This window comes from Bemisia tabaci, chromosome 3 (assembly GCF_918797505.1).
Source record: "Bemisia tabaci chromosome 3, PGI_BMITA_v3".
NCBI classification, from domain to species: Eukaryota; Metazoa; Arthropoda; class Insecta; order Hemiptera; family Aleyrodidae; genus Bemisia; species Bemisia tabaci.
In genome coordinates this window covers 30614460-30627550 of record NC_092795.1, presented here as the reverse complement: position 1 = coordinate 30627550, position 13091 = coordinate 30614460, and the positions used below count along the sequence as shown (strand labels likewise).

Below are 13091 nucleotides of genomic sequence, written 5' to 3'. Positions count from 1 at the left end.
TCAGATTAAAATGATGAAACTAAGAATGTTTCTTTCGCGAAGGAATATGGGATTCTGCTAACCATATTTAACGATCGGACAATTTCTTCCATAAAGATAAACTGGCTCTTTTCCACTTACCTAGAAAAGCCAGAGGGAGACGCACCTTGAGTTTACAGCCGGCTCCTGACTCGATGAAAGCTCGCATGCAACTATTCGTACTCAGTGATTGTCAGAATTGCATATACACAAAATTGAAGGGGCTCTGGCCTCTCCAGCCCTCGCAGTAGCACGCTCTGCATAGTAATAGCTTATTTGAAATTAAACAGGTTTTCAGACTTATTTTTAAAAGATAAACGCTGGAGGTATGAACAATGATACCGAAGTAATTTTCAATTCCGAGTCCGAAAACGACCTCGAGTTTCTCCTTACAAGGCGCCAATTTTCCAGAAAATCAGGATGTACCTTAAAAGATAAAGACAGACTAGGATCAATTTTGGATTTAGCAGCCCAAATTACATTGGAAAACATGTATCGCACACCCAAACAATTTTCCCACTTTATCTAATAACGCTACGTTTCCTGTCAAATGGCATAATCCGCCCATGTAATAATTTTTTTAAACACCAATAACCAAACTACTGAACGCCTTTAAAATGTATAGGAATTTACCCTAGATTATAGAGCGCACATTCATAAAAATTGAATTTTCAGATTTGCTTGGTTTTGAGGCAGCCTGCCTCCCCTAAAATTGATATTATCAATGAATTTAAATAGAGGAAAAACAATTTTGCCAACTTGCAAAATCGCCACTAGATATGACAAGAGTTTTCGGTGTTAAAAACGATTACCATGAGCTCCGCTCCACACATAATTTTTTCACGAAGACTTTTACAGGCCAGTGAACCGCGCGGAACTGCTGTTATTGTAGTCTAGTACGAAGAGACGGGTCAAAGGTCACGTAGGCACGTGCGAAATTTCGAGGGAGACTTTCCAGGAAAGGACGTGTGAATTGGTTGCTTTGGTGAGCTTTGAGCGAAAGCACCCAAGTTTAATCGGCAGTCGGCGCCTGGGTCCTTAGCGGAGGCATCATAATTGATTTCGCTTTAACGTTGAATCCTCTCGCGATAAAAGACGCTGTTGCAACTCCTACACATTGTGCACCAAAGCTGCCACATTGTGGTATCCACAACGTAGATACCTTACATGGGTTTAAATGGGGGAAAGTACTAATTTTTCAGCACTGGCTTTTCTTCTTCTTCTCTTTTTTACACTTTAAATATCCCACGAGGGATAATCGTGCGCTTTGCTTTACCGTCCCCTCCGTCTCAGCCCCCCTCCGTCCCTAATCAAACCAGCCCTAGACAACTGTTGCTTGAAGGCATCATACTCGGGTGAGCTAGCCGGGAATTGAACCCCGGGACCTCTTGATCAGAGAGCAAGCATTACAATCAGTACACCACAGGAGGCCGACCTAGCTACTATGTTATGCACGCAGTGGGGTACTAAACAAGGTCTGGCAAAAACAAAGTCAAATACACGCTTTACAAACGACGCGTCGTAACAATCGAGAATTTGCAGGGGTCTGAAATTTGATGAATTTCCTGTTTAAGTAGAACCTACCGAGTGAACTGAGTACGAGGATACCCTTGGTTCGTGAATTGAACAATTATTGGAGAAGATAAGAACAAATAATCTAATCTGCTAAAATACATTTGTTTAAATGCGAAATGCCGCCAGATGACGTCACTAGGCGGTGCATGTTCTCACTTTTAAATCTATTTTCATATGTACTATTTCCCATAGTGTACTTTCAGATGAAGCAATGAAAAATCTGCATGCAAATTTTCCATTGTAATAATAAGTCGTTTTGGATAATTGAATGCATGGGTTGGCGGCCTTTCCAGGCCTCAACTTCACCCGCGGAGGCATCGGTGAGGGCCTGATGGATTCTCGGAGTCTCACACGCGTCCATACTCTCGCTACGTAGGCACTCAAACAATATTAATCGACGCCTCGAGGAAGGGTTTGAGTTTTCATCCGGTTTGTCGATCGCGATCTGCACCCGTTGTGTCGCATGATCTGACAACACGTAATCAAAGGTCGGCCCTTTTCCACGGAATGCGATCCAAGTGGGAACCAAAACACGCAGGTTCCACGTTGCCGTTCTTCGGCTAAAATCCGCCTCCTTTACACTGACTCCTCGGGCGGAACTGAACGATTCCCCGGAAAAATGGATACGCGGAGGTCTTATTTCGGTGGATGTTGCGGATCGCTCGCGGTTAATCCCACCATCGGTGCAGTTACGTGCGAGCATAATCGCATTCTCTCACGAGCGCTCGAAAGCCCGAGCTTCGTTGCTAGATTTTCTCATCCTGCCGGACCAAGGAAACATCCTCTACACTGAAAAAAAAATTTCGGTGTATTTACTAAGAAAAGGGTAAAATTACCAAGAATTCAGGGTTCTATTTGATCCCAGTTTTTTCTTGGTAAAATTACCATTCATGGAATTGGTAATTTTACCAAGAAATCTCGGTGAAATTATTGAACCTTCTCGGCAATTTTACTGGACCTTGGTAAAAACGCCAATATTTTTTATCGACTGTGGTAGAATTACCGAGATAAAATGGCAAAGTTACCGGGAATTGATTACCAATAAAAGTGGTATTCTTACCTGAAAGAAACAGTAAAAATACCGGTTTTTAGGTAAGCTTACCAGTTTGTTTTGGTAAAATTACCAATAATTGGTAAACAAAGTGAGATGGTAAAGGTACCAACGGACCTTGGTAAAAACGCCGAGAATTTTTTTTCAGTATACGGAAATTCAGATAATGCCATATTTGGATTACCAGGGCGTCTACTAAAACAGGTTGGCCAAAAATCAGTACTTTTACAGTGCTATTTCGGTGCATTCTCGAGAAATTCAGTACCTCCTCAACGAAAAATTCAGTACTCTTTCAGTACCTCCATTCGACGAAATTCGAAAAAATTCAAAAATTTGATTTTCTCGCTCAAATTGAGACAAAAATGACAAAAAATTCCGGAGCTCTTGCGGAATCCCCGCACTTTTTCAGTACTTCCGGGTCCCCCTTAAAAAATCAGTACTATTACCGAGCTATCCGGAAATTCCGGACTTGTAGACACCCTGATTACGTTTTTAGTGGCGTAATGGGCACCCCCGCAGACACAGTGCCAAAGTAAAGAGGCCAAGGCGCCTGAGAGACCCTCTGCGACAACAAATGTTTTCGTTTTTTTACTGTAATTCTGGAGTACAACTTCAAAATTAAGTTCAATCGTGCCAAGAAGTCTTACATTAAAAATAGTTACAATAAAATTTACCGAACCTAAAATTGAAGATACACCCTCGATATGAAGTGAAAAAATTAGTAACTCCCCAGTCGGAAATTTACATTGAAATAATATTGAGCCAAACTCAAGGAGATTGTTGGGAACTTGTGGTAGGAAGCTTCCGGTTTAAAGGTTATCTCAACATACCCACAACATTGGTGGTGTAATATTGTGATGTTAATCTTGCCGTAATATTAAGAATTCAAGCTCAGGTTAGTACTTGGTGGATTCATATTGTCACAATGTTGCTGCAATATTAGGAACACATTACTGGGAAATTAGCATCGGTACAATGTTCCTTTCACGAGATCAACACAAGGTTCACGTTTTATCATTGTGACAATATTAAAACTTTAACCACGGTGTAGCATCCTCCTTCGATATCGTCACAATGTTGCAGCAATATTATGAACACATTACTGGGAATTTAACATCGGTACAATCTTCCTTTCACGAGATCAACATAAGGTTCACGTTGTATCATTGTGACAATATTAAAACTTTAGCCACGGTGTAGCATCCTCCTTCGATATCGTCACAATGTTGCAGCAATATTATGAACACATCACTGTGAATTTAACATCGGTACAATGTTCCTTTCACGAGATCAACACAAGGTTCACGTTGTATCATTGTGACAATATTAAAACTTTAGCCACGGTGTAGCATCCTCCTTCGATATTGTCATAATGTTGCAGCAATATTAGGAACACATTACTGTGAAATTAACATCGGTTCAATGTTCCTTTCACGAGATCAACACAAGGTTCACGTTGTATCATTGTGACAATATTAAAACTTTAGCCACGGTGTAGCATCCTCCTTCGATATTGTCACAATGTTGCAGCAATATTAGGAACACATTACTGTGAAATTAACATCGGCGCATTGTTCTCAAGACAAGTTTGGTGTTTTTAAGAGTACATTTCGATGATACCTATGGTATAAATGAATATGATATAGGATTACTCATGAGAATCTGGTTAATAAACATAGAGTGACTAGCGAGACGATGTTATCTCTGTAATACTGTGGTAATGTTATTATGTTAACATTCAAATAACGTTAGAACAACAAACATTACAGGCCTCTGTTCGTAATATTGTCATAATATTGACACAATATTGGATATCTAAAACTGCTGAATTGATATTATGCTAACATTATTTTTACAACATTGTGGTAATATTCGCACTTTAACATTGTCACAAGATTAAGAAAATAAACATTTTAGACTTCTGTTTCTAATATTGTCATAAGATTAACACAATATTGTGCGCGGCGAGCACAATTCGACCGCGTTTGCTATTTCCGCCACCAGGGCGCGCTCGCCGCGGATCTGCCGTTGCGGTCCCTTTAAGGGCAAATTAAAGGGCAACAACTGCGATCTTTCGCTTTTTGACGTAATAGGCACATGATCCATAGGCGTCTAACCCATCTTACCGATATTCTTAGGCCAAGGGCTCAAATGGAGCTTTTTGGCAACGGTCCGCGCGCGGCCGCCCCGTCAATGGGGCTGGTTCTCGTTTCGCCTGGGCAGTGTCCGTTTCAAGTGGGATATAAGTTGAATGCTTCATCCAGTGCAAGCAGCCAAGAAAGTAGCTGACTTAGGAAGGTTCCTCGGTACTCCAATGTTCCGAATGCTTCTTTAGGCATTGCGACGCCACGATCTGATATCAAGGGTCGGTAGTATATATGTTGCGTCAAGCTTTGGTCAACATTAAACTCTTTAGGTTGTCATAACTCTTTAAACTCTTTAGGTTGTCATAATACCCGTATGGGGGAGCTGTTGTCACAGTATAGCAATCCTGCGGACCCCAGCTGTAGCCCCTGCCTTAAAAGGGGATAGTGGAGATGTCAACCGGCCTCTGGGCGTATGAACCACTTGCTAGAAGGGCAGACAGGGCTCTGAGCAGAAGTGAAAGCAACCTGTCTAGAGAGGCAACTCCCAAAATCAACCCTGGTCCTCTCGCAGGTTGGGGGTTGAGTCTCGGGCTGACTCCCCGGGACTTGTAAAAGGTTTCACTGTCAAAAAGACCTAACGAACAAGCCTCGGTACCACTGGAAACAAAACGGAACACGTCCGACGAAAAATTAAAGAAAACTGACATGGATATAAGGGACGTGGAAATGCCCAAGGCATTTCGAAAAGCCCCTAACCGGAAGTGATATCGGAGATCCAGAAGCTTGAAGTGATTCGCTGTTCTTCTGAAACCAAGAAGAAAGGGCACGGTTCAGAGAGTTACGTGACTATGATCTATTCTACAGCGGGCGTGGCCAAAGATCAGCGTGCTCAGCAAGAGTAGCAATAACTCAAGCGGAAAAGCCTACGTACGTTTTGTGGGCACCTGGGAGTCCGCAACCAGCGACTTTCAGAATGAAACCTCAACGCTATACGGACATAAGATCACGCTGCTTGGCGTGTAACGGTGTAAATGATGATGCCACTGTCGCGTGTAAGGACCAATTTTTTGAAGATCTGAATATAAATTCTGAACGTTGGTGCTGGCAGAAGTCATACTTATGGGTGATTTTGAACAGCAGAACGGACACGCGTAAACGTAAAAGTTGTTGGGCCGTTTGGGGAGGATGCTGTTAATGATAACGTGATCGGCTCATCTCAATTTGTTCTCAAACTGAGATGAGCAATTTTGATGGCTTTTTTCAACACAAAGACATCCATAAAGTATACCTGGGTCCACCAACGCGAGGATTGAAATCAACATCGATATGTGATAGTTAAGCACTCACTAAGCTGAAATTGCAGCAAGTTAGAGTGTGCAGGGACTCTCCTGCGCAGTGACACATCATTTCCTCCGAGCAATATAGCGTTTTCCCGTAAAGGAAACTAAGGATCTTGTAAGAGCCATGCCTGAACAACAGCAGGGACAGGGGATGCAAGAGCGTGGAGGTAAGATACACCATCGAAAGTTGCAGCACCCTAAGGTCAAAATGCTCTGTATCGTAAACGCTTGGATGAGAAGTTGGGGGATGGCTTATCGGGTACCACTGAAGAGCAATATCATTTCATTAAAGATTGTATCCACTCTGCAGCTAAATAAGCCCTAGGTATTTGCAAAACCAGTAATAAAAAGCACATCCTTACTGGTGGGATGAAGAAATGAAGACGAGATAAATCTCAAGAGGCAAAAACATCCTTATATTTCTGTCGTCTAAAAAGGCTGAAGAAAAGTTGCTTACAGGAAAGCTCAGTCTAAAGTTAGGAGCCTCAATAACACGGAAGAAGAATGAAGCTTGGGAAAGCAAACTGTTTCTAGAATTACACCTACCTAGGGGGAGAAAAAGTGCTGAGAGCTGGAAGTTAATTAAAGGTTTACGTAGAGACATGCGCGCGACATCGTTTCTCCGATACCACTTAAAAAACTGGAGGAATCATTTTTAAAAGATCTTTTGACGGAACAGCGCCCAGAGTTTCCGAGACAGCACACGACCACGGAAGAATGAACAACTTGGAGATTCACACTTGTGACATAATTAAAGCGGTTAAAAGCTAATTTAATGATAAAGCGCCGTCCCTGGCGGGAATTCCTGTTGAGTTGGTCAAGTACGGGACTGCCAAGCTCTTTGAGTGCCTCAGGAAACTGATGCAGCAATGCATCAGGGGTGACGAGGTACCAAGGGAGTGGAAGGAGTCCTGGATCAAGGCCATCTACAAAAAGAAGGGAAGGAAGGACGACTGTAACAACTACCGGGGGCTCTCAGTGACCGGGACAATAAGCAAAGTGTACGGGAAGATACTGAAAGCGAAGATCGAGGACGAATGGCAGGATCACGAAGCAGAGGAGCAGGCTGGTTTTAGAGCTGGCAGGTCTACGATAGATCATCTCTTTGTTATTGTCCAGGTCATTGAGAAGAAAATGGCCGTAGCTCAGGAGCTGCATTTAATTTTCGTGGATCTCCAGAAAGCGTATGACAGTGTGCCGTTGGTGAAACTTTGGGAGGCCTTGGAAAAATCGAATTTTAACGGGGGGTTGATTGATGCTGTCAAGCGATTTTATAAAGGGAGTTTTACCAAAATTAAGTATCATAGGGGGTTGTCAGCGGGATTTTATGTGACTAAGGGTTTAAAACAGGGATGTTGTTTGTCGCCAACATTATTTAAAATTTACCTCGAATGTGTGCTAAAGGAATGGAAAAGGAAGTGTTCTGGTATGGGTGTCCCCTTGGGTGATCTTGAAACTCTGTTCACTCTGTGCTTTGCTGATGACCAGGTGGTGGTTGCTCAAGATCAAGAAGACGCGGAGTACATGATGCGCAAGTTAGTAGAAGAATATCGGAAGTGGGGTTTGGAAGTCAGCATATCCAAATCTGAGAAGATGACTTTTGGTGGTGATCAGCAAAGCATTGAGTTGGAGGATGGGCAGCAGATCAAATGCTGCGAGCACTTCAAGTACTTGGGAGTGCGGTTGACCCAGGATGGAAGGACGGATCAAGCTATCAGGGAAAGGAACACCTTAGCAAGGAAGGCTATAGCGATGTTAAATGGAATCCTCTGGGATCAGCGGATTTCCAAAGATAACAAGAGGAGGATATACAACGCTGTAGTAAAAAGTATATTAACATACGGATGTGAAGTTTGGCAGCTGAAGAAACGGACACAGGATATGCTAAGAGCAACGGAGATGGATTTCTGGAGAAGGTCGGCAGGAATTTCTAGGAGAGATCGGGTCCGTAATGATAGAGTGCGTCAGATAATGGAAGTCGAAAATGACATCGTGTTCGACGTCATGACCAAACAACTTGTTTGGTATGGTCATGTCAATAGGATGACGGAAGAGAGGCTGCCAAAAAAGATGCTTGATTGGGTTCCTCCTGGAAGGAGGCGTAGGGGACGCCCAGTGAGAGGTTGGCGACAGGGGGTGTTAAGTGAGATGAGGGAGTGTCAACTCCCTGATAACCTGTGGGAAGACCGAGCTTTGTGGCGTTTAGGTGTCGCAAAGCGCCAAAGAGCGCTATAACAGCGACTCGTATGTATGTAGGTTGTCATAATATTCTTGCAATATTATACCAAGATTAGCAGCCCCACCATTTCCGACCAAGTAGCAATGTCAGGGCAACATTGCCACAGTATTGAATTTCTAATATTAAAATCCGGACATAACAACCTTGAGCCAAGCTTGGGTGAACACGACAAACTGAAGATCGTAATAATATTATGGCAATATTGCACCAAGGTTGATCATCCGATCTGGTGCTAATATTAAGACAGTATTAGCACAATATTCAGAAATAAACTTTGCAATCGCTGATTGTGGCAACCCTACGTCAATATTAGGGGCTAACCTTCTCACAAGCTTCCTCGGATATTGCACCAATATTATTCCAACTAATTTTCGGGACCAGGTTCCAAGTCTGAGACAACATTGCCACAATATTAAATTACTAATATTAAAAGCCGGACATAGCAACCTTGAGCCAAGCTTGGGTAAAGTTACCCACCCAGCCTTGTAAAATCATATCCCAATAATCTGACAATATTATTTCAATGTCAAATTTCCGACTGGGTCAACGGATGACCTACTATGTGATCATTACTTTATGTGTGTCGGTCGAATCCGAAAGTAGAGCCCCCTCTGATTTGTTCTTTGTTAGTTCTTACTTTTTGGAATTTTTTCGTGGGTTGTTTTTTAAGTATCGTTTGTTGGAGGGCCCCAGTTTAAAGCTTTAATTATACATAATACAATTATCCTGATTTTGAATCCTTTGAAGCAAAGTGGACGAAACTCCCAGATAGTTTCAAGGCGATGTCTCGGTCAATTTATTTTAAAAGAATAGATCAGTCAGCAAACCGTGGTTTTAGAACCTGGAGTATCTCACAAGTGTTAACTTCACCGAAGCGACAACATTGCTTTGGGTATACACATCCCGAAGGACTACCCTTGAGACCAAAAATCAAAGAGGCTAGCCTTTGCAGGGTATGGCCCTTTGCTGTTTTCAGTGACAAAACCCCTCTCCGATGAAATGCGCGAGTTCGATGCGTGGAGAGCAGAAAGCGGTGACGGGGGAGGAGGGGGCGACACGTAGATAAATGAACGTGCATACCCCATCCCGCTTGAAGGGGCAGCGAAATCTATTAAAGCGGTGCCTACAGCAGCTCGTCTTTTGACACGCGTGAAAAAAGGTGCTCCCTGCAGACGTCGTTTTGTGCTCTCTTGATTTTTCCGCTGACGGCGAGACGAGATTTAAAGGCCCCGCGTCACCTCTCCGAGGCTTGTCACCCAGTGAAGAGGGAGGTACTTACGGAAATTCAACCTTTGAGGAGTTCCTCGGAACGAATATTTATAACGTTTACAATATAGGTACTGGGAATCTAAGTGAGTCACAAAAATAAAATAGAGCGATTTTGTGTAGCTTTTGTACTCTCATTTTTGCAGAAAATTGTTTGGCCGCATAGAACACTGGTAAAGAAAACCTCTTGGACCAATGCCGCGGTGCATTGACTTAAGAGCGCAGTTTCTTGTCGCCGGATTTAAGAGTCTTGAACTCTTGTTTCAAGCGGATTTTGCATTGATTTAAGCGGATTTTGCATTGATTCAAGCGGATTTTGCATTGAAACAAGAGTCCAGACTCTTAAATCCGGCGACAAAAAACTGCACTCTTGAACCAAAAGGTTTTTTTTTTTTTTTTTTTACCAGTGAAGTAAAAAAAAAGCTAATGGATACAACACAGCGTGCTCATTAAGAGGAGCGTTGGGAATCATAATATTTTCAAATCTTTCTTTTTGTAAAAAAAATATAATAGAATATGGGGGACACGGGAAAAGGAGGATTGACTTATTCCTGATAAGAATCATGGCTGCGCTTATACAGCTACACGCTGGGATGAAGTTAGGGAAACCCACGTAGCGGGCACAATGTCGCGCAGCGGGGATAAATCATGGTCATGTTTACAATGCCGGGAATTGTTTGGGACACGGCACAGCACTTCATCGTCGTTGTTACCACGAGAGCATTGTATCGCGTACTGCTCGACCTACCGAGGATGGTAGGAACAGCACTGTTGAAATTGTGTGAAGTCTTTACTGGCTGATTCTTGTGTAAAAACATTCCTGAATGATGGATCCAGAGACTGAAAATCGATTTTCCCGCGATATGATACACGAAATGGGTAACATCTAGCGTACATCAAAGTGGTGGTGGAACCTGGAAATAAAATAGCACATATCTCTTCAGGAATAACTCGCTCAAGCTCATTCGGCAAAGTGCAAGATCAAAATGAGGTTGCCTCAGGATGAATTTTCCCGCATATCTTGGAACGATTCTCTTTTCCGGGAAATAATTCCAAATTTATGTAGTGAAAGAAAGTTTACAGTCCTCGAAAGCTTTCCACTTGCAATGCACGCTGTTTCCTGGAATTTTCTCTGAAATCAAGACTTCCCCTCTTGTCTTATTCCTCCTTCACTTCCCTCAGGAATGATATCGCGAGGGTTTGTTGCCCCTTTGATCAGCGCTGAATGGTCATTTTCTTATACAACGGTACGCTTGATAATATAAAAAATATTGACCTCCTGGGCTCCTGAAGGTAATGCCTCTTAATGCGTTTACATATCTTGAATAATGAGTGCTGAGTTCGTGAAACATTAATCTGTGACTGAATCCAAGAATCAAGGAACTGTTAGTTCAGGCTTGGTGATTCTCTCCTCAGGCTCACTGAATTATCGTTTTATTAACGATTTCACCTAAGTTCAGTGCTGATGTAATTATGGTTGATAATAATTCTTGGAATCACTGGGTGGAAAGCCATGCGTGGGTGGTCAAATACGCACCTATAAATAAGAGGACGGAACTATAACACGATATGGAAACAGCAAGGGAAAGAACGCGCGACGCGATGACGGCGCAGAGATACAACTATTCGTGCTTGATGGATGTCCGTGTTGCATCTGCAAAATTGAAGGCGCGATACCGTGAGGCGTGAACTCGTAATGCTTCGCTCTAGATGCTTTTAATGGCGTGTCGCTCAGATTCGGAAGAGAAGTTTAAAAACAACGAGGCCCGAATACGTCTTCGGCTGTGTTGACACTCGATTTGCTTTTTCTTATTTTCTTAATTTGATGTCTTATTCTTTTTTTTTATGTATTTGTCGACATCTAAGTGTGCACCCGCGCATTTTTTTTAAGCAAACCTCGGACCTCGGGTCAATTTGACCCGGCTTGGGCATCTAAGGGTTGGGGGCATTCTATTTGTGTATAGATGGGCAGAGATCAAGATTATTTCTAGGGAAAAAATAGATTTTTTTCTCACATCAAGCAAAATTTTGTCACACAAAATGTGGAAAAAAAGTTCGGTGTGTAAGTTACCTAACTTTGGTTAACTTGAACACCTTGCTTTTTTGGTTCAGGTCAAAAAAATTTGTGGTTATTGGAACGGAAGTTCGGTTTAAGTGACAGGAAACTTCGATTACCAGAAGTAAAAAAGTTTAGGTGTTCCGGAATTTTTAACCGAACTTTTTCTCTCAGAGTGCAATAGGACATACTTTTGCAAGGGGATTTGTTAACTATGGGCAAAGTGGGCGTTGTAAATTTATTAACGACGGATGAATCGTCCATTGGACACTTTAAAACAGACATTATCGCAACGGGCATTTTTTATTGGACATTTCCACCTGCCACCGTAAGCTACAAAATGGCCGATCGATGAACTAGTGTGCGGGTAATCTTAATGAAAAGCCACAGAACAGGATGAATAAATCTGCACACGGCACACGTTAACTCTCGCGCTCAGGAAAAAAATACCGTACGAACATTCGAACGTTGCCAAATTAATTATAATTAAAGTAGAATTTTCAGAGAAAATTGCAAACAGTTGTCCTTGAATTTTCCAGAAAACTTAAATACATCTTCAATCCAGCGCAGCTACAAATTTCAAAGGAAAATGCCCATAATTTTCCTCGAAAATACATGTTTTACGAAAGGAAATTCGTCAACATTCGAATGTTCATACAGTGTATTTCCTTGACGGGGACCGGGATTAAATAATTGAGAGTTGTTTTGCCTTTGTTTTAAAACTGCCGCACTGGGGTAATGGTTGATTTAATCGTGATGAATAGACGATGGTGCCAAATGGAACTAAATTTCTCCCAGTTTATATGCGCTTGATTTCATTAACCCGTGATAGTTGGCAAACTTGTCGATACGTTTCCGATAAAACAAATGGAGGGCGTAAAGGCGTAAACTCATGAATAAACCTGAAGTAAATTTGAGTAGAGGAAAGTCAGATCTGTAAAACACCAGTGCAAAGGTGGTGCAAATTCACTTATATTTAAGGACACCAGTAACAACTTATACTCACCAGGGGTAACTAAAAACTCCGAAAACATAAGAGTATATCGTTAAAGGACAGAGTTAAGAAAGTTCTAATTCGTAGTTCTTGTGCTCCGCGGGTACATCAGGCCCATTTTATCGGAGTAAATGCTGTTGCATTTTATTAAGCCATCTCCCCTTCATACTTAATCTAAGAGGAGGCCGGAGTTATCACGTAAAAAATTTAGGAGTTAAATTTATTCGGGGTTTTGAAAGATTGGAAACGATTTACAGGATTAATGCGTCGGCAGGGGTTGGAGGATCCGCCTTTGATCAGTGTGAGACTTCGTTCTTTGCTTGAGCCTCCGTTTTGATGGCTTCGGAAGCAGCAACTGTTTTCAGCGTGAGACACTCGCTTCGCGATATATCGATTGATCCACCATCAAAACCTGTAGAAAAGGTCGATTATCAGGGTATATACCTTAATAATCGATTCTGCCAT

At 42.2% G+C, this 13091-nt stretch overlaps 1 protein-coding gene and 1 long non-coding RNA gene across 4 annotated transcripts in view; one reads left to right on the top strand and one right to left on the bottom strand.

Annotated features, from left to right (window-relative positions):
- The window catches only part of DCX-EMAP (Doublecortin-domain-containing echinoderm-microtubule-associated protein), a 126025-nt gene that overhangs the window by 106042 nt on the left and 6892 nt on the right, over window positions 1-13091 (top strand). The window lies entirely within an intron of this gene.
- The window catches only part of LOC140224233 (uncharacterized), a 93628-nt gene continuing 90620 nt past the window's right edge, over window positions 10084-13091 (bottom strand). The window contains exon 6 of the long non-coding RNA XR_011899525.1: window positions 10084-13038. This is a non-coding gene — a long non-coding RNA (uncharacterized lncRNA). The remainder of the gene's footprint in view (window positions 13039-13091) is intronic.